Here is a 21,480-nt window from a genome sequence, read left to right as displayed (position 1 = left end):
GGGCCTTTTCTTCGTTTTCCAACGCTGTCCAATCTATCTTTTGGTCTCCCACCTCCCATTCTTTTTCTTTGAGTTTCTCATAAACACCTGCGGGTAATAGGACTTTTAATATTTTCATAATGTCGGGGTAGGCATACTCTCCCATGAGTAACATGTCCTTTATCTCACGGTGGAAACCTGCTGGGTCCTTGTCATGGCTGGGTACTACTTTCTTCATTTCTAATAATTCTAATTTAGTTATAGGCGTGTACACAAACACGCGTGTAAAATTATCACCGGCACCTCTGATTGGGTGCACTTCGCGTAACGGGTTCTGTCTATCTATGTGATACATTTTTCTTCCCATAAGGGGAACTGGAACGTGTTCTGGGCATACGAAATTTAAATATTGGTTTCGGGATTCTAGAATTTCTTTAATCAAATCAGTACCTGACCCTCTCCATGTATTCGTGAGTAGTTCTGTCAATATGTCAGGTAAGGGTCCTGGATCGGAGTGTTGGCTTTTATATAATATAAGGAGGTGTTGAATCATGTATATACTAGCTAAACGCTGTTCATATGGGTCTAGATTCAGAAACGTGTGTGCAAGTACATCATCATTGTATTCGCCGGGACCGTCAGCCCATTGTACTGCTGACCTGGCTAATTCTTGTTCGTCCATGGAATCGAGCATATGGTACCCCCTTCGATCTCGGAGTAATTTATCAGCGGCTTGGAATAGGTGTTCAGGGGATTTTGTATTTAACATAGGGTTTGGAAAATGTCTATTATATTCTGGACGTATTGGACGTATCGGATCGTTAAAACCTCTGGTATTATTATGGGGTCTTCCTCTACCTACATAAGCTATCGTTTCTACTTGCTCTGACTCTTGCTCCTCCTCTTCTTCTGATTCTACTCTGTCGGTTTCTCGTCTTTCTTTATATATTCTTTCTACTTCCTTGCGGATCTTTCGACACATGGCGATTATACACGCCTGTCTATCATGTTTCTCTTCTGATATGTTCTGACCCCATTTGGCAAGTCTTTGCATGGTATCGTGATCTGCCCCTGGCCTGTCTTGATTCCTAATTACACAATTTATAAAAAAACATAGTAGTTGTCTTTGGACATCCACTTTCTGGTATTCCATAGCTTCGTTAATACTTTCTGGACCTTGCCCTGTTTGGACAAAGCGATATATTTCGTCTAGGTGTTCACCCATTCCTGGTATTGTCATTAAATATAATGTAGCTCGTCTTATACGTAGTGATGATATGAGCAATTTATCCTGTCTACCTGGTACTGGGTCGTATCTACAATCCATAAGCTGTTCTTTAAACATGTCGGATGTCGCTAGTTGGGGTGTACGTTGGAGTGCTAAATCTCTAAGGGTCTGTTTATTTCGCGGCGGTGTGGCAAACATGTCTGTCGTACCTCCTGTAGCACCGTCTGAGGTGCTAGGCACGAAAGGATTCGTTGGGCGTAGGATAGAAATCGTAGATGCGGGAAAAACTGTAGAAACGGACGGACCTGTTTGAACTTGTGTAGGAGTTTGTAGTTGCGGGATATAGACGAATGCTCTTGGTGTAGAACACCATCGGCAAGCGATGTGGGTGGTATGGCATTAGCATACTCGGGAGCTGCGTCATCTAAATAGGAGGAAAGGAAAACGTCCTTTGCTGTTTTGGGATGTGATTTGGGATGTGCTTTTATCGGGAGCAATGGAGGAGTTAAGTCTTTTGGTATTTCCGGAGTGGCCTTAGGTAACCCTTCGGCCAGGAGAGGATACATACCATTCATAAGAGCGTTTCTTTGTCTATCTACTTGTTCTGATTTTACTCGGGTACCTTCCTCAAGTAATAGATTTTCTCGGGTTTTATTTGAATTCTCTCTACCTTTCTCTTCCTGTCTGAGTGCTTTTTCTGTACGTCTATATGATTCTTTACGCCATAATTCAATGGCATCTTTCTGTGACTGTCTGGCTTTCTTTTTCCATAATTCTTCTTCTACTCTCATGATGCAATCTGCATCCCAGGTCCCCGCTGCGGGCCATCTCTGACTCTCTGGTAATTCTTTGGTGTAGTCCACCCATAAATCAAGAAATAATACGGCGTCTAGGCCATGCTTATGATACATAAAGTATCCTGGAGTGTCCCTAGGTGGGATGGGAACGGCTTCTTCGAGTACACCTTTTCTAGTTTTGATCTGTCTTAGTTTCGAAAAGAGCGGCATTTTTAGACCTTATTACTAGAACACACTTTATACAAGAAAACACAATAATGAACAGTCTTTCACACCACAATATATAGAACGTATTTAAAACATTTAACGCTTAACAGTTTCACGAACAATGATAACTAATAGAAAACTGGTTACTGACATAATACTGACGCTAGATAATACTTATTTATATGCAAGACATACTATATATACTGCTAAACAGTACAGATACACTGCTAAAACAGTGCAGACCGGATTTGTGTACCCAAACCCGTCTTGACCGGCACAGACTATGTGCACGTTAAATGCCTCCCCGGTAATGGTACTCACCGGGTAGCTCGGAACGGAAGGCCTCGGAACGGAACTGAAACTGGACCGGACTGGACTCGACTCGACTGGACTCGGAACTTCGGAACTTGGTGGGACTCTGTATACCTCGGATCTTGCTCTCTCAGCTAGGCTCTGGTCGGGATACTTCGCACGTCTCACCGCCTCGTCTGGGTGTTGATCGCAGCCTCAGTCGTCCCCGCTTGGCCGGAGGGAGATACAGGAAATCCTGCAGGTACGCGTTTTTGTCCGTTCAGCTGTGGCAGGAGACCGGGCCTGCAACGCACCGCCGGCGCGTGAGATGAGAAAGTGTCCCTGTTCGGGCGCCAATTTATGTGGTAAATATTTCGTTACCGGTACTATTTTTTATGCGGTAAAGTCTATTAAGAATAACTCAGTAAATATAAGAGGCAGAATCTGTGGTATTAGAGGTTTTAAAAGGCTTTATTCCTATACAAAGGAATACAATTCGAATTGTAGGCATTCTATTCCATCACCACGAAAGTTCAGGAAGGAAGGGCATACATTATTGACAGATAGGCAGTTTTATAGAAAATACATTACAGTGAAACAGATGCAAGAGGCGTAACAGCTGATAGTATAGATAAACTGTGCATACGTAACTAATAGAGGCGTAAACATGGGTGTAACTAAAATACGTCATTAAACATGATGTCACAAATGGGTGGATCCATAAAAGAATCCTGCAATGTCAGCAGAAATATTTGGCAGAGATGCGCGCGCAGCCGCATGACGTGTGATTGACGTGCAACTAGAGGGTGAAGGGGACTTGACATTTAGCTCTACATGTGGAGACAGAAGTCTGGGGGTTACGTCAACCTAATCCCAAATCATATCTAATATCCTATGTTTAAAGAACTGTGTTATCCAAAAGGAAAGGTCTCTAGGATAGAATCTATTCTATACTGACTGTTAGTGCGTGTACAAGCGTCTAAGTGTCTACACTAGATGCGAGGGGGTAGGAATATTCCATGGTAACGGGGCTATGAATTACTTGCATGAGGACAGCGAGGCCTGGCCCCTTTGCACGGTAGCTGGAGGAATGTTTACCTAAACTGCTAGACAGGAATGCATCGGATGAGGAGCGGAGGAGATAATCTCGAAGGTGAAATACAGTTTTTGGCAGGCGACAGGCTGGATCAGGCACCGTTAGCCGCGCAGGGAGTAGGACAAAGTTCATGGTCACAGATGCAGGCTCAGACTGGAGCTTTCAGAAGCAGAAGGCAGGAAAAGGCTTGATGACAGAATTCGGGCCTACTCGCCTGAATCTGTAAAATGTGGAAAGTGAACCATATAAAGTCGGTGGCCTTTCATACTTAGGAATGGAATATCTGACCCATTCATGGCGGGTCTGAAAGAGGACATGTTGACGGTGGACGCACATATATTTGCGTCTTCAAAACTGGAACAGGAGGGAACATACATGTACTTATAGCATGCACATGGAGCCGTTGGGGTCTACGATAGGGGACATAACTGATCACAAAATTCACATTTCCTCAGAATGATAATTGTACTGAGTTGACCATACTCCTGAGTTGACTAGTGGTTCCAAACATAGGTCAGAAGGAGATTCAATGGTTTCACATAGATTTGGGAAAAGTAGGAAGAAGCCTTAGAACTGTTGGCAATGGGGAGGCCTAGATAAAAAATAAACATAAAGTTCTACACTTCAGGACTACAGTCTTACTGTCCTTTCATTGTAGACAATGCTTCACCTTCCAACTATGACACAATAAGGTAAGTTCCTAGCTTGAAAATGTTCCAAATCAGAAGAGTTTTCCAGTTGTATAATTTATCTGGAAGTTGTCTCTGCAGTGTTAAAAGACAAAAGCAAAGGGACGTGTTCAATATTGGACAATTGATAAAGTTATGTTAGGAAGTGTGAATAACCTTCACAAAGTGATCTCACAGTACTTAAAAAAGATTGTGTCCCCCATGACCAATAGCTGTAAAGGAAAATGGTCTCTGTGGGAAAGAAGGATGTTTTAGAAATATAATGTGAAGTACAATATGTTTTTAGTGATTTGATGTGTAAAAAGAAGGGAATCCACAAATAGGGCTTCCGCTCTGCCGCCCAAACAGAACTAATTCAGTTTATGAAGATGTAGAAAATACAATGACAGAGTGTAAATACTTGGATGGTCTATAGTAACGGCTTTGTTAGTTTAAAAACAGGGCACATAAGGTATTTAGTGCTTGTAAAGAATGATGCACTTTTTGCCATGATCCCCCATTTTTTCCCATTGATTTTGTTTTAGAACTCTGTGCGCTTTACCTCTGTTGCACAGTAGTAGAGCACCTAGGTTTCACCCTAAACATGTGCTATATATTGGAACTCATTGTTTGGCCTATTTAACTTTCCTATATGTCCATTTAAATGGTGCCTAAAATGTAGCTATGGCATGAAAGATTAACTCCCATGTGTGGGCTGCAGTGTGTATTTACACTGCTCGCATATATTGCAAAAGTATTTGTCTACCAGGATCACAACTGTGTTTTGACTGGCTGTAGTTTAATAGCCCTGCAGTAACACACGGACAATGAAAAATGCCTTTCTAGTGTATCAAAAGATGATTTACAAAACTTCCCCACGCCAATAAAGTGTTATTTGTAAGCCCACAAGGAGGCCTGCTAATGTGTAAAAATAGAGTATGCTACATATCTGGGTAAGTATGCTTCAAAGAGAAATTACCTCAAAAGCTCTTTCATTATTTGGGATTTGCTAGGTTTTCCCTGAACAGGCCTTTAGTGGAATTAAATATTTATTTCCTAACTCTGCCTGGAAAAATGTTAGAAAATCCTTCAAAGTTATATCCTACTTGAATTTCAGAATCTTTTTTAATGAAGAAGTCAGATTTGCAATAACTTAAGTGGAAAAGTCTGAGCCTGAACTCAAACTGGGCTAACACCAGTTTTGCCATTAAGCCTTCCATAGGTGGAATATACATTCTTGGCTGGGAGGGTTAAAACGTCTCTCTCAGGGGACAATATGATGCCTCAAACCCAGAAAGAGCAGTCAAATGTGAACTTCTGACCACTTAGCAGGGAATAGCCCTCAGGTGTGGACAGGAACAGTTGGCAGAAAAAGGGTAGATTTAGCACTATCTCTTTTGACTTGAACGTGCCACCGGAACCTTATTCATTTTCAGAACCATTCTAGACAGCAAGGTAACAGTCACAGTAGTGAGAGAGCTAGTTTTGACCAAGTGGTGGGAGGGCTCATCTAAATTGGGGTGTGGAAAAAGAGCTTATGACAGGCCTACCTGCTGCCACAAGGGTTATGCCAAATTGAAACAGGTGTTCCTTGTTAATTTTATAGTAAGGCAAAGAGGAAGCACTGCAAAATGATGTGGGGATATTTTGATGTGGAATTTGGTCAAATTAGTCAATTATACACTACTGGAAAGAACTTGAATGTTGAATGCCGTCCATGGCAAAGGCACTCAGGAATACTGACCACTCCTCCTGGAATCTGAATAACTTATAGAATACTAGCAATGGTAGCATTGCTGAATACTCTATTCTCCATAAATATAACCCTAGTTTGAAATGTAACTATAATAGCACCACCATTTGCTAAGACCCTACATATTAAATTCAGTTCTGGCTTTTACCATTCAAAAGTTTTAAACTAAACTGGTCTAATTTACAGTTATGGCTGGAATTAAAACAGAAAAACCACTGAACATCACTCGCACAATACCCATGCAAACCATAACTCAATCACAAATGAAATGCTGTTGACCTTCCCCTTACTCGTGGAGTGTTGTGGTACAGGCACTGTGGCCAACCCTTGGCTGTGTACAGAGAGTTGAGAGCAATACCTGGCCAGATCTTATCCATAAAAAAAGGTCATCTCAAAGGAAAACAATTATTTAGACTATAATAAAGCACAGACATTCACTAAAAGAACCAAAGGTTAAAGTGAATTTAAAGCTAGGTTTGGTAATAAGATCTTAACATGCATGAAAAAACACTAAACCAATGTTATAGTTAGTTGAAATTCATGAAATAAAACAGCTACTTCTTTGTACATAGGAACAAACTCTGAAATCATCATTGATGTGATCAATGATATAATGTGAGATGTCATCAATGAGGTCTCCTATAATGTCATTTACTGTGTCATAAATGATGTAATCATTGGGATTATAAGCGGTGCTTGGCTGGGGCCAAGTCATAGTTAGCTCATTAAACTATAACTGGTGAATGTCAGTGGTTGTTTTTAGTTAACATGATATTTTTAACTAACATTTTCACCTCACTTTAAACTTTGTTAATTTCAGTGAATTTCTGAGTTTTTTGTTAACGTGGTTAGATACTCTTACTTAACTTAACTATAATGTCACTTTACCCCTTGCCGTTTTCAGAAATGTTCTGAAGCGTTTTAATGTAAAGTAAGATCTTATTATCCTACATAAGAATAATGTCACTTTAACCCTTGTTTTTTTCAATTAATATATAGGGTTTTTAATGCAAAGTATGATCTTACTACCATACCTGACTATAATGTCACAGGCTTGTGATGGACAGCAAGCCTAGCACTCAACCCTGCATGGGGGCAGCCCACCCCACTCCACTTGTGTATGGCCAAGCTATGAGAGCACTCACCACAATATAAAGGTGAGACATTTTAAATAATGAAGATCTGCTAGCTCTGTCAAGGGGTGAACACAACATTATTTAAAAGGCAGGCCTTTTGGTTTTGTCAAGAAGCAACCCCATAAATAAACAAGGCAAGCTACAGGCAATGCCAAGAAATTATCACATCATTATATGAAGGCAACTTGTTAGACCAGTCAACCTTAGGACGTCTTCCACTAAACCTTTTGCCTTTACCCTCCACTTTTTGCTGGAATTCGTTTTTGTTGGCTCTAGATCTCTGTGCACTTTACCACTGCTAACCAGTGCTAAAGTGGTTCTGCTCTTTCATATACACATAGCCACATTGGCTTACACCCGATTGGCATATTCCATTTACTTATATGCCCCTTATAGAGTAGTATACCATATGCTCGGGGCTTGTCAATTAAATGCTATTAGTGGACCTGCAGTACTCACTATGCCACCCACTTAAGTAACCCCTTAACAATTGTCCCAGGTCTACCATTGCAACCTGAATATAGTTTTAATCTGTCAGTATGACTTGGCAATATAACCCCCCTACCAAGCCTCAAGCTCCCCTTTTAATGCATATAAGCCACCCCCTAAAGTAGACTGCAGCTAGCCCATAGGGCAGGGTGCATTGTAACTAAAAGGTAGGGAATGTACTTTTAAGCTTTACATGTCCTGGTAGTGCCAAACTCCTAAATTTGTTTTTCACTAATGTGAGGCCTATCAGTCCCTTAGGATAACATTGGGTTGCCTTATTGATTTTAATAGGTGTTAACTTTTTATTGAGAAGAGGCAAACATTTCTTGTTTGGTATCTGAGAAACTGTGATTAAACAAGTTGCCATTTCCTTCCTTATTTGCTGCCTGCATCATGTTAGTGTGTCACATTTCTGGGTGTAGTTGATAGTTGGACTTTGTTATTTCCTCCCAGACAGCCACACAATAGAAGGATTAGGTGTGCCTGGATGGGCCATCAACTGGGAGGATGGGGGGAGGTGCTGGGCACATCCCCACTTGCAACCAAATAGGCTGTGCTCTGCCTTCACCCAAAGAACGTATCACCCCTGCATTGCTCATGCAGCCAAATTGGAGTCAGGGCAGAGGAAGTAGCAAACATCAAGCACCTCAAACAGAATTCTTTAGAAACTTCTACTATTTCAAAGGAGGCACCACATATAAAAATATATCACCCTGACCTATTCTTCACTATACCTCTGAACCTGTGGATACTACAGAAGGACTGCTGTGTACTCTGCTGCCATAAGGACTGCTACCTTGCTGCCCTACTACTCTGCTGACATGCTGCCTACTCCCTACTTGCTGAGACGGAAGACTGGGCCTGCACCCTTCATCCCAGGCTGAAGTGATTTCAAGGGACAGCTGACTGACATACTCTTCTGATCTATCGGGACATAACTAGCTCCAGAGGCCACCCTGCATCTGCCCAGCTGACCTGCTGCTTGGATCTGCAACTAGACCTGTAACTGGACCTGCCTGATCCCTGCTGGCCTCTGCTGGAGTGAGTTCCTGATTGCCAAGACATGTCCCTCATGCCCTGAATACTTGGTGTGGCATCAATGGAACTGTCTCCCCAAGCAAAGGAGAAATCCTGAAGTTTTGGGCTCTATGCACCGCAAACAGGATTGTTCACCCCAAGATCTTGCCACTGCACTGCTTACCAATGTGAAGCCCTTGTGAACCTGACTCGTCATGCTACAGATACCGCTAGTGATGACTGGCAAAGCGAGATTTGCACTTTGTGCTAAAGCATTGTCAGTCTGCAGTGACTGCAAACGTGAATCTCCAGCAACAATCGTCAGTGACGCTCCACAGGTTCTTTGAGCAACAGCAACTACCATTCACAACACCCAGCCTGCTCTTCGCACTTCAGCGACAACCATCCGTGACACACTCATTGCTCCTCACAGCATCCTCCACCACAAACTGAACCCTTAACAATAGACTTTAAAGATAACACATTTAGCAGGGTTAACCTGGTCCATCTATCCGGCCCGCTCTCAATCGCGTTGGTCTGAACTTTCATTTGGTCTTGCATGACCAGATATCTGCAAGTGGCACTTTGTCCTTTCAGGTGCTATACATATCTTAAATCTTTAAAATTGCATATCCCCTGTTTCACTGATTGGAGTTTTGTGGTTTTGGTGTCAAATAATTTATAAAAATGTACTCTATTTTACTAAATTGGTGTGGGATTTTTCTTGTGTTGTGTTTTTTATTATTGTGTGAGTTGTATAATATTTTAAAGATTGCTTCTAAGTTAAGCCTGACTGCTTTTGTGCCAAGTTTTTCACAGGTACATTTTAGTGTCTTTTGTGGATCACCCAACAAATCAATTTCTCACACAAACCTATTAGCTTTGTTAAGAAGTGATCACATCAATATACAAGGCAAGCCTACTGGCTCTGTTAAGGGGTTACCACATCATTATATGAAGAAAACCTATTGACTTTGTCAAGGAGTGAGAACATTAATATATAAGTTAAGCCTATTGGCTGTGTCAAGGGGTTACAAAATGTTTGCATGAATGCAAACCTGTTAGCTTTGTGAGTGAGTTTCCATGCTGATGGAGAAAACTCTAAGCCTGGGCGGAATTCGCATTGCAGCGCTACACAGGACTCGGTGAAGCTGCAAAAAAACTCAGTGAGACTACACGGAGCTCCGCGAACATGCAGAGTTCTTTGTTCCGCAGGTTCGTGAGACATTTCTGACGTTCACCAATGCGGATTGTGTGTTTGGGGAGAAATATCGTGCGAACTTCACCACGCGGTCACACATGGGCACCACCATCTTGTTTTTCTTGTCTGCTTATGGTTCTGGGTTTATTTTTTTCAATAAATAAAGTTCATTCAGTCACACCTCAATATAAATCACACAGCCCGGGGGAAGAGGGTTAGGGCTTGATGAATGGTTGGGAAGTGGTACTTGAGGGAAAGGTTTGACAAAGACAAACACTCCACATGGACACCACACATTCATCTTGGCAGCCGACCATCATAAATCTGTTAAGGGAGAAAAAGGAAATGCATGCATGATGATGACTTGATGAGTAATACTAGACTAGTACAGGGCAGTATATTATTAATTATGCATTTGCCTTGCTTGTCTGCCCCCAGAGAGACCGTAGTTCCATACATTTTATGTTCTGTTGTACTGGACTTCCTTTGAAAGATAGCAAATACAATAAAAAAATATCTGTAGGAGTCAAATATAAGCAAACATAAACAGCACACATAGTCGTAACGATTGAAGAGTAAAAATGAATAAAATGAAATGTTACTATATTATTGCCAAATTGGGAGTTGCATCTCGGCATTCCTCTTGGTCCTTCCTTGGACTGTCCATCCGTCAATCTTGGGTACCTGGCAGATGCGGTTTGGTAAGGTAAGTGTGAGTTGTTCTTCCCAGTATAGTGCAGGGTAATGGCTGCTCTGTAGATGGAAAAATAAAAAGGATATTGAAAAATCAAGGAGAAAAGTTATACTACATAATTATGGAGGAGTGCAACAAGAAGGCTTGCAGGGGCAGCATGGCTAAATCATGTCTGTTTCTAGCAGTTACCTCCAACAACAGGAGCAGGCCCCCCCAACCTCCACTTAACTTCAAATTTGAGCATGACAGCACTGAGCACACATACACACACAGCAACATAGCATTTTCGAAATTAAGTAACAAAATGAATGCACCGTTGTCAGTCACACCACACTCGCCTCCACCACTACACAGACATGTAGGTCTGGTGTTGCTGTTTAACTTTTAGGCCACTTCACGTTCCGACTTATTCCATCAATCATCTCCGATCCTCCTGACTTTGACTGTGAGTATGGTATGGTCATAGGGTCCAACTCTGTACCAAAAGTGTCCTAAGTAAGTCCAGACTCGTCCCGATCCAAAATGCAATGGATCGGCATGCAGTAGTACAATTTTGTTATTGAACAACAAGAAGGGAAATACTGACTTGAGTCAATTTGTTTGTGTGTAGAATACTAGTAGACATGATGCACAACAAACAACAATCACTCAGTGTACAGAGCATGCCTTCATTTATCTGTTCTTCTGGAGCAGTCCCTCTAGGAACAGAAGGGATAGATATATAGTCAGGGTCCAGGTTGGGAGGAAGGCACACATTTCACATTTGTTTTATGTATTCTCCATCCGATGTCTGGCTTGAGGGAAATGGATTTCAGGAGGAGTGGACCTACTTCTTCACTAACTGCACACAGTTGCAACTCCAATCCGGCAATAAAAGAGTAAGACGGTGGGGATGGAATTGTTGTGATCCGAATCAGAAAGATAGTGACACAGACAAATAATCAAGTAAATAATGTTCCTTAGCTATATCTTTTTGGGGGGCTTTTTTTGGGAAGTAGAGCTCGTCCTCATACTCTGGTAGTTCACCCAGAAGTAGGTTACCTAAGACACTACTTCCATGACCTGAGTCGCCGTCATCATCTTCCTGCTGTGGTACTTCAGGTATGGTGTATTCTGGTGGTATAAATTCTGATTAATTTTGATCATGGTTAACCTCTCCACGTTTTGGGGCAAGAGACTGGTCCTTCTACCTGTCAGAATGGCATTCAGCAGAGACACTTGGTATGGGGCAAGCCAGATAGTTTGTCGCCAACCTGCTGAACACTGGCCATTGGTGCCTTTTCCCATACCAATACAGCAATGGGTTTTGATCAAAGTAGACCTCTGTTGGGTAATCCAGATAGGCCTGGACCACCTGCTCAATAGTCATGGGTGCTCCGCTTTGCTCAGCCCCTTTTGCCTTTGCCTCAGCACTGGACTTAAGCCCTGCATATAGAAACCATTCCTGTGCTAATTTTGAAGCTGATGCTCCTGTTCTTGTTGTAGTTGATGTTGTTCTTGGTGTTGTTGGTGGTTTTGGCTGCTGTGAGCCAACCGCACTGCCCTCAGGCTCTGAAGTTGAACTTGAAGGCTGCCCTGCAGTACTTGTGCCTTGGAGGAACAGGCCTCTAATTTCCGGCCGTTCTTTTTCTAGCTGATTGGCTTGCACATCTCTCCAAGTTATGTAGCTGGTAACATCCCCGTTGGAAAAAGGAATGAAAGGGTGCAGTATTTTTTTGTACCCTGGATCAAGAATTGTGGCACAAATGTAATGGTTGGATGACACAATGCCTCTTTGCACCCTTGTATTTTCAGCTAAGCAAAGGGTTAAGCTCTCCACCAACTTATACACTTCTTTTTACCCCATACCTGCGTACATCGCAGACACCTCCTTCAGCTGTTCCTGTAGCATGTGCAACAATGGGATAGATTGGCTTCCAGTTCAGTCCTCCTTGCTGACTAGATGTGTGAAGACCTAGAAAGGAAGCACCATCTCTGTCAGGCATTTAACTATGCCCCATTGGTCCATCTCAATGATAATGCCTTTCACAGGAACATCCCCTCTTTGCATGATGTGACAATCTGGCATGGTATATGATGCCCACTAATGTAAGTGGGCACATAGCACCAGTCCAGACACCTCATATGGTGATTTAGGAGATCTCAGACAACCTTAGAAAGCTATCAAAGTGGTAGCTGTGGAGAGCAGCCTTCAGGCTTAGTCTTGAAGGAGTGTAAAGTAGCTTGCAGACCAGAACTCAATCTTATAGTATAGATTAAATGAATAAGAACCACACAAAGGGCCTCATGTAGGTAAATAAAATTTACCGATTCTTAAATACCGAACCGTACCGAATTGGTATTTAAGAATCGGTAAGTTATATGTAGGTAACAATTCGGTAATATTTACCGAATCGGTAACATTCGGTATTCAAGAATCGGAATTTACCGAATCGGTAAATACCGAGGTGGTATTTACCGATTCGGTAAATACCGATTCGGAAAATACCGAATCGGAAAAACGAAATCACATGACTGTTTGTAACAGCCAATCCTGTGCAACCAAACCCCACCCAAGTAGGAAGTGGCCACACCCAGGCAGGTGCACTCAATCAACAGACTCAGGAGAGGCTGGGAGTGCAGAGGAGAGGCAGGGAGCCAGTGCCTGATTGTTGAGATCAAACTTCACTATGTCCAGCCAGAGGACAGGAGGGGAAAGGAGGCGCAAGGTGAAATTCAGCCCCAAGGAACTCCAGGTGCTAGTGGAGGAGGTGGTGAAGCAGCACCAGAAGCTTTTTGGGAGGCAATCCCTGCAAGTGGCAGAGTGTGAGAAGCGCACTATTTGGCTGGCAATCCAGGCGCAGGTAAATGCAGTGGGAGTGACCCACAGGGACATTGACGTACTAAAAAAACGCTGGTACGACCTGCGCATCGTGACTAAGAGGAAGATGGGGGACATCCAGAAGGAGGCCAGCCGGACAGGAGGTGGAAGTAACAGGGCACCTGCCCTCACCGAACTGGAGGAGCTGGTGCAGTCGACAATCGAGCACGAGAGTGTCGTGGGCCTTGGGGATGCCAACAGCTCTGCCAGAGCCGCCACCCAACAAGGTAAGAGGAATGCACAGCAATGTAGCCCCCCCTACCCCTATCCCACATCCCCCATTGCGAAATGAGTATCCCACTCCAGTCCATGTGTTACTGCAGACAGGCAATGCATTATGGGAGATGTAGTCAGGGATCCCCCACCATGAACAGAATAGCACAGAACAATGATGCATGGTACACACATTAGCCTAAAGCAGACAGAGGACTATGTGAGAGTGTTACATCAATTTATTGTCAAGCTTGCAATGCATGCCTTCAGGTACACTGAGCTGATGTTGCCTTTCTGTCCACAGACGTAACATCGCGCAGGACTGCACATGGCACAGGAGAGGGGGCACACCGTCAAGCCAGTTCAGCTACGGGCAGCACAAGTTCTGGCCAGAGAACGTTGCCACAGCCACCATCCCCAGTACCTGAGCCAGCACCCCCAGTACCTGAGCCAGCATCACCAGTACCTGAGCCAGCATCCCCAGTACCTGAGCCAGCATCACCACTCATGCTGGAGTTTGCGTGAGCAAAGTCCACCACCAATCGATCACAGCCATGGGGTCTTTGGGGGCCTTGAGGCCAACATGTTAAAACAACAGCGTCTGCAAACAAAGGCAGTCATTTCAGTACAGCGGCATGTGCGGGGACTGAGAACCACATTCAAACACATGGACAGGAACATCTGCGCAATGGCGGCGGGGATAACTGACATGGCAGCGGGCCTGTGGGACGTGTCACAGTCCATGCAGCTGGTGTGCAGCAAGTTGGACGCAGATAGAGCTGCAAGGTGCCGGGAACGGCAGAGGGGAGACAGGCACACCAGGGCACTCAACCGCCTGGCAACTGCAACATCACTACTCTGCCGGCGCTCAGTGAACATGCAGGAGGGCCTGACACACTGCAGCAGCGACGTCACTAGGGGGATGGTGCAGGTCACCAGTGCCCTGGAGGTCCTATTGACCAGTCAGGCGGCCACAAGTGGTGCAGGGGATACTGCTGAAAGCATGGACACCAGCAGCAGGAGCAGCATCACATCCCCCGTCCCAGAAACACGCAGGAGCAGCAGGCGGCATGGGGCTGGCACCAGTGAGGAGGCTGAATCCGTGCCATCCCACAATGTAGCTCGTGGCCGCAAACTTTGATGCTGCACCGCGTAGCAATAGACTATTGGGTGACGTAACCCTGGACTTCACACTTGTGAATGAGCAATGTTGCCAGAATGGCATTATCCTTGTTTAGTGGCGTAGTGGCGCATTATTAAACCAAATCTTTACAGACAACAACTGACTGTGTCCCCTTACTTACTCAGAAATAGTTGCATGTGATCTCTGCCCGTCTCGCTCTCCCATCTGTTGCTGTTGGCACTCCAGCAGCGTTGTCCTCTGGCTGACCTGATTCATCATCATTGTCCTCAAAATCTATTAGTTCCACCTCTGTACCTCTCTTTGTGGCAAGGTTGTGCAGCATTGCACAAGTGGCAATGATCTTGCAACAGATGATGGGTGTGTACTGGCGTGCACCTCCGCTTTTATGGAGGCAGCGGAACCTGCTCTTCAATAGTCCAAACGTGCGCTCCACCACATTTCGTGTAGATTTGTGTGCCACATTATATCGTCTCTCACTCTGGGTTGATGGGTGTAGGTAGGGAGTCAGGATGAATGACCGCACGGCATATGCACTGTCGCCTAGGTGAGTAAAAGGGAACCATCAGTCACATGCCTTAATACACTATGATTTGCAGGTTTCATGGGGCGTCACTGTTACTTACCTAGCAGGTATCCCTCTCCAAATTCTCCGGCAAGCAGTCGTGTGTAGATCCCACTGTTCTGGAATATGTAGGAGTCGTGGGTGCTCCCAGGAAACTTCGCAACAATATCAGTGATGATGTTCCCTGCATCACAGATTACCTGCACATTGATGGAGTGGGTGGACTTTCTGTTCCTGTAGATGTGCTCAGTGGCAGCTGGTGGGCAGATTGGGATGTGTGTGCTATCAATACAGCCAATGACATGAGGGAACTGGGCCATGTGATAAAAGTCAGTTTTAGTTTTCTTCAGTTCAGCCTGTGTGTTTGGGAAGCTGATGTAGTGGTGCATTCTCTGCATCATGGCATCCAGGAACTTCCTGAAGAAACGGGACAGGCAACTCTGGGATACACCACCCACCGCAGCTATCACCACCTGGTAACTTCCAGAAGCAAGTAGATGTAGGCTGCAGAGAACCTGCACATGTGGTGGTATGGCATGCGCCCTTCTTGTTGGCTGGTCCAGGAGTGGGTGCAGGTCCCTTATCAGGTCCATGATGGTTTGTGGGTGTAGCCTGTACCTTTCATGTATCTCAGCCTCAGTCAGTTGGAAGAGTGTGATGCGCTGTCTGTATATGCGTCCCTCCCGTCTCCATATCCTCAGACCTGCTGCCTGTAGACATAGGCGCCTTGCAATGACATACAGAGCGGCCATGTTGTCCATGCTGATGCATTTTGGGATTTATTTTATGCACTGTTGATGATTACCACCTGCTTTCAATCTGTGTTAATTACCGACTCTTAATTACCGAATTTCATGGATTTCTAAATTACCGAATTTACATACATGTCTTTTTCCGTTTTACCACTTCATATTTACCACTTCATATTTACCGAATCGGAAAATATGTATTCGGTAAATATGAATCGGTATTTTAGAAATCGGTAAATATGAATCGGTATTTACCGCTTCCTATTTACCGATTTTTGGTTTTTGGCCTCCTACATCTCACTTGACTAAATACCGGTCGGTAACGGGAAATTTACCGAATTTCGGCCGTTACCGACCGGTATTTGGCTACCTACATGAGGCCCAAAGTATTTATGAAAATATGTATATATTATATAACACTATCTAGTACGTTACCGTATCGCCCACACAGAGATCGACACAAAGCACACAATACCTTAGCAAAGAACTCACAGTAAAAAGCACTAATACACAGTGGGCCCTGGGGGGAACCAAAGCATATACTAAGAAAGTGGTATAAGAACCAGGACTCAAGTCTGGATGATGTCCAGAGGATGCAGAATTGCTGGGGACCCACAGAACTACCCAAGTTAAGTAGATAGGAACCACACGAAGAACGTGTGCAGTGTGTGAACACGACCGCGTGCTCCGTACAAGTCTATGTGCAAGTCACGTTTGAATTTTTTTAAATTAGGGACCCTTCCCAGTGGACCCTGAAGAAACCCTGTGGAAGACAGAAGGTTGGAGAGCCACCCATGGATACTGTGTTACCCAAGTTACCTATCTCAGGGAAGCCTGGTGCATAGGTGTGAATTGGCATCAGAAACCACTGTCGAACCCAATGGAGGACTTCAGGAAAGTGTCGCTGCTGGAAGAGGAGAAAGTGTCCGGAAGAATGCAAACGTGGATTCTTGGAGAGGAGTACCGGAAAGCAGAGGAAACAGAGTCTATGTCACTCAGGGGTGACCAGGAGACTTGGAAGACGAATGCCCTCTGACATCGGGTGCTTCAGGGAAGATGTCAATGAACTTGACTCTGCAGCTGTGAGGACCAGGTAACACTGAGGAAGACCAGGACCCAGATAGGAGCTGTCCCATGAAGGATGTCAAGCGCTGAGGTGTCCGGCAGGAGCACCAACCAAGTCTTGGCAAATGCAACCCACGCAGGAAGTTGAGAAGGTGCAACGTTGGGACAGGGGACTCACCACAAGCAGGGGAGTCAGGGCAGGTGCCGAGCAATCAGCGGAGCCCAAGAAAAACAAAGGTGACCCTCAAATCAACCCACAGGCCAGAGGCACAGGAGTTGCGAGAGGCCCTCTTGCATCTCACCAAAAGGAGCAGGCCATGGTGCCCCTGAGGGGGTGTGGCTGAAGATCTTGGTAGCAGAAGTTGCCGGAGGTTGGGGGTACTTGGAGCCCAATGCATTTTTTGCAAAGTTGCTAACAAGCATTTGCACTTGCATAAGTATGTGGTGCACAGATGTTCAGTTAATGCAGCCCCCACGAGGAATTCTGTCCTCAAACTTGGTGAGAGGGCAGCTCAGGCCTCGAGGGACATAGAAAACCACCACCTGTGTTGTTGAACCCTTTGGAGGCTGCAGGAGCTTGGGATCAGCAGACCGGTCAGCAGTATTGAGGTGCCTGCGAATGCAGGGAAGTGATTCCTTCCCTTCAAGGGAGATTTCTTCAGGTGTCTTGGATGCTCCACAGGTTCTACATGGATCCTGTATGGTGCATAGACACAGACGATGCAGCAGACTGGAAGGGAGATGAAGTCAGGACCAAACAAAGTCCAGCGAAGTACAGAGTGCGTAGCCGGTAGAAGTGCAGTGGTTTCAGTTCTGAATCTTATCCCATGATGACTCTCAAGAGCTACACCCAGGTAAGCCGTTAAGTACCCTAGGGAAAGGGTTGGGAAGATACAGGGGAACCTCCCAGGGGAGGGTCTGGACAGGGGGAGGTTACTTCCATGCCCTTTGTCCAGTTTCACGCCAAAGCAGGAGCCAACGGCTCCCAGGACTGGTTTGAACTGGACTATGCAGAGGGACAACACCAAATGTGCCCCTCATGCAGACTTTCTGGCACTGACAAGCACATCCACCCAGCCCTAATACACTAAATCCTTTCTCAGAAACGATCACACCTCCCTGTGACAGAATGCCTATTGTTCCACCTTCCTCTGCTCGAGCTTGGCTCAGCAGCAGGAGGGCAGAAATGTGTCTCTGGTCGGCAGCAACCATTTTGTGCTCTCTGGGTCAAGAAGGCTGGTACTGGGAATACTGAGAGCCTAATGGAGGACTTTTCCAGTGTTTGGAATCATATCTTTCACACCGTTTACGGTGTGGGGGGTATGATTCCAACGTGTTTGATACCAAACATGATAGGATTTGTTGCAGCCGTTTTTGAGATGGTCATCACGCAATTATGCGTTGCCCCTCTATATAGTATATGGCTGCTTCACCGACAACCCGGGTGAATGGACTCCGTTGGCTGCACGGGTGTCCTGCTCATGCAGGGGCACCTTCTCACTTAGAACCAAGCACCCTGCCTACAGGATTGTAAAGACCTGCTAAAGGGGTGACTTATAGGTTTTAAGTGCAGTGACCCTTAGATATAGTAAACCTATATCTTTAGTAAGTGGTGAATGCACCAACTTACACAGGCTGCAACGGCAGGCCTGTAGTTCCATTTTGAATGGTCTCTCATGGGTGGCATAATACATGCTGCAGCTCATGTGAGACCTCTGGGGTACCCATGCCCTGGGTACATGGGTATCATATGCTAGGGACTGACAAGGGTACCCCAGTATCAAATCAGGGATGTACCTTAGTACTGAACACAACAATTAAGGGAGAAAGCAGATAGACTGGGGCCCTGATTAGCAGGATTCCAGTCAGACTAGTCAAAAACAACATCACATCAAGCAAAAAGTGGGGGTAACCATAAGAAGCAGATCCTACTTTCCTACACATTACATATTAATTGATTGGTCTGTACTGCTCAAACAGACGTTCAAGCATGTAATAAGTTGAGTTCCAGCGTGTTGGCACCTCCTGGATGAGTGCTTTAATTGTATTATCATGTTGAATGATCCTCAGTTGCTTCCGGGTTTTAAAAGAATGGCTGTAATGTGTGCAGATTTTTCTGCAGGTGGTCAGTAAGTTGCTGACTTGGTCTTCTTTTTTCAGAATGTCTTGAACAATGATGTTAATGCTGCGCACCAAACACAGGACCCTGAAATAGCCACCATTGGCCATGGCCTAACTATATTACTGTCTTATAATATCTCGAAAAAGAGTGGGGGTCAAAGGGAAAAAGTTTAAAGACTCTAATAGTTGTGACATCCCCTAATCAACAATATAACATACTAGAACAACTATGAGTCTCATACAATTGAAGACCTAGACATAAGTTATAAAGGTGATGCTAGAAATTTGTGAAGCTGTGGATTCGAGTATGCATATGTGTATGTATGCATATGAGTAAAAATTCCCATCATCAACCTCAAGAGGTTAGTTTCATCATCTGGGAATGGAGGACTTGAAAGAGTACCATCTTCTACTTGGCAATTTGTAGATCTTGGTCTCTTATATGTCCCAACCAGTGGCTGGTGTATTGGTTGTTGTTGGATGATGGGAAAGTATGATGGTTGCAGTGCTCGTGAAATGTGATAGTGGGAGGGTGCTCGATAAAAAATTGTCTAACAAGGCACTAAACGCATTTTATTAGATCGCTACCTTGTTGGCAATGTATAAAAACAGTGCTATAACAGTTTTAATAATATAATAACTGTGATGGAAAAAAGGGGTCTACATGTTTCTGCTAACGGGTGGAATTCACCCAAGCATTCGTCAGGACCAATTTAGCTACTGCAAAGGTGAAACAGTGCTCGAGTGAGCAGTAAAGTGAATAATACAACCTGGACCCAATCGAAGGGCCTTTGAGACTCTGTAGGAAGTAATTTTACTCCGTTAACCTACAGAGATGAAAACACAAAAAAGAGAGAGAGAAACCACAGCATGGCAAAAAACCTTTTAAAAAGTGATATTGTCAAGGTCAACGTTACAGCATTCAGTACATTTATCTGGTATGCAAATACTCTTAAATGTATTAAGACTGTGATAAGTCTGTGACAAGGTAAAAGGGTAGAGTTTATGGCACTTACCCAATAAGTTGTGGGTGTGCACCTCACCTCACCTGGCTACTGCTCAGGTTACGGGAGGCCCCGCTCTGTAGAAAAATCAGAGGGTTCACAAGTGTTATTGCTCAGAATTTGGGCATGTTTAAACCGCTGGCGCTCGCTCCGCGAAATGCCAAAAAACGTCTAAACTCACATGATGTCATTCGTATGCTACATAATGATAAAAAATCCCTACGGACTAGCCTAAGTGGTCGCTATGGTAACAATTAAAGCGAGAAACTCCGTCTGTAGCGATATAGTAAAGCAAAGCTTAGCATCTACCACTATATTACTGCCATTGTCTGTGGCAATAAAACCAATGTTAAGCCCTCTTAGTCGCAGCCATTCAAAGACCTTGTTGTCAAAGTCTTCCAAAATGTTTGGAGCAGTGTGAGATTTCTCCATGGCGAAAATGGCTACAGTTGCATGTTTCCAAGCGGTATTAAACATCTCAGCAGTGTCAACACCTGCAGATATCTTTTCTCTGACCCCCACAAAAGAGATCCAGTGTGCAGTGATGCACATGTAATCAGTGGCTTGGCAACTGGCCCACGTGTCTGTTGTCAGGTGGATAGTGTGAACAGCACTCTGCTACAAAGCTTGGCCAAGCAATTCCATCATGTTGTGATGTAATGCTGGAACAGCAAATCTGGCGAAATGGGACCGGCTGGGAACTTTCCATTTTGGACAGATGGCTGCCACAAATTCAAGAACACCCACCCCTTCCACAAAAGAAAAAGGGAGGAGGTCCAGCGCTAACATTTTAGCCAGCTTCACGTTGTACAAACGTGCCGTTGGGTGGTTGCATTCGTACTGCCCCTCCGACCTAAACATGCTGAGAATGGTAGCCTGGATTTTTTTCTTTTCTGGTGCCACTGATGAAGGTGACTTCTTGACACCATATGGTAGGCTCAATGCACATTTTTTTGTTGCAGTACTCTCTTGCCTTGGACCTCTTGGTGTCTCAGCCTGACTCTTGTGCCATTGCGATGTTGCTGATGATGATGTGGGCAGTACCACTGAGCTGCTGGGGACAGGGCTGCTTTGTGTACCAGAGAAAATGTCTCCCTCTTGTTCAGCTTCCACCATGAACGGATCTTCTTCATACCCTCCACCAACAACACTTGCAGTTTTTTGGCCGCTAAGGTGTGCCTCCCACTGGATCAAGTGGTGTTTTCT

This window comes from Triturus cristatus, chromosome 11 (assembly GCF_964204655.1).
Source record: "Triturus cristatus chromosome 11, aTriCri1.1, whole genome shotgun sequence".
NCBI lineage: Eukaryota > Metazoa > Chordata > Amphibia > Caudata > Salamandridae > Triturus > Triturus cristatus.
The sequence above is the reverse complement of the archived record's forward strand: the minus strand, read 5'-3'. Positions refer to the sequence as shown.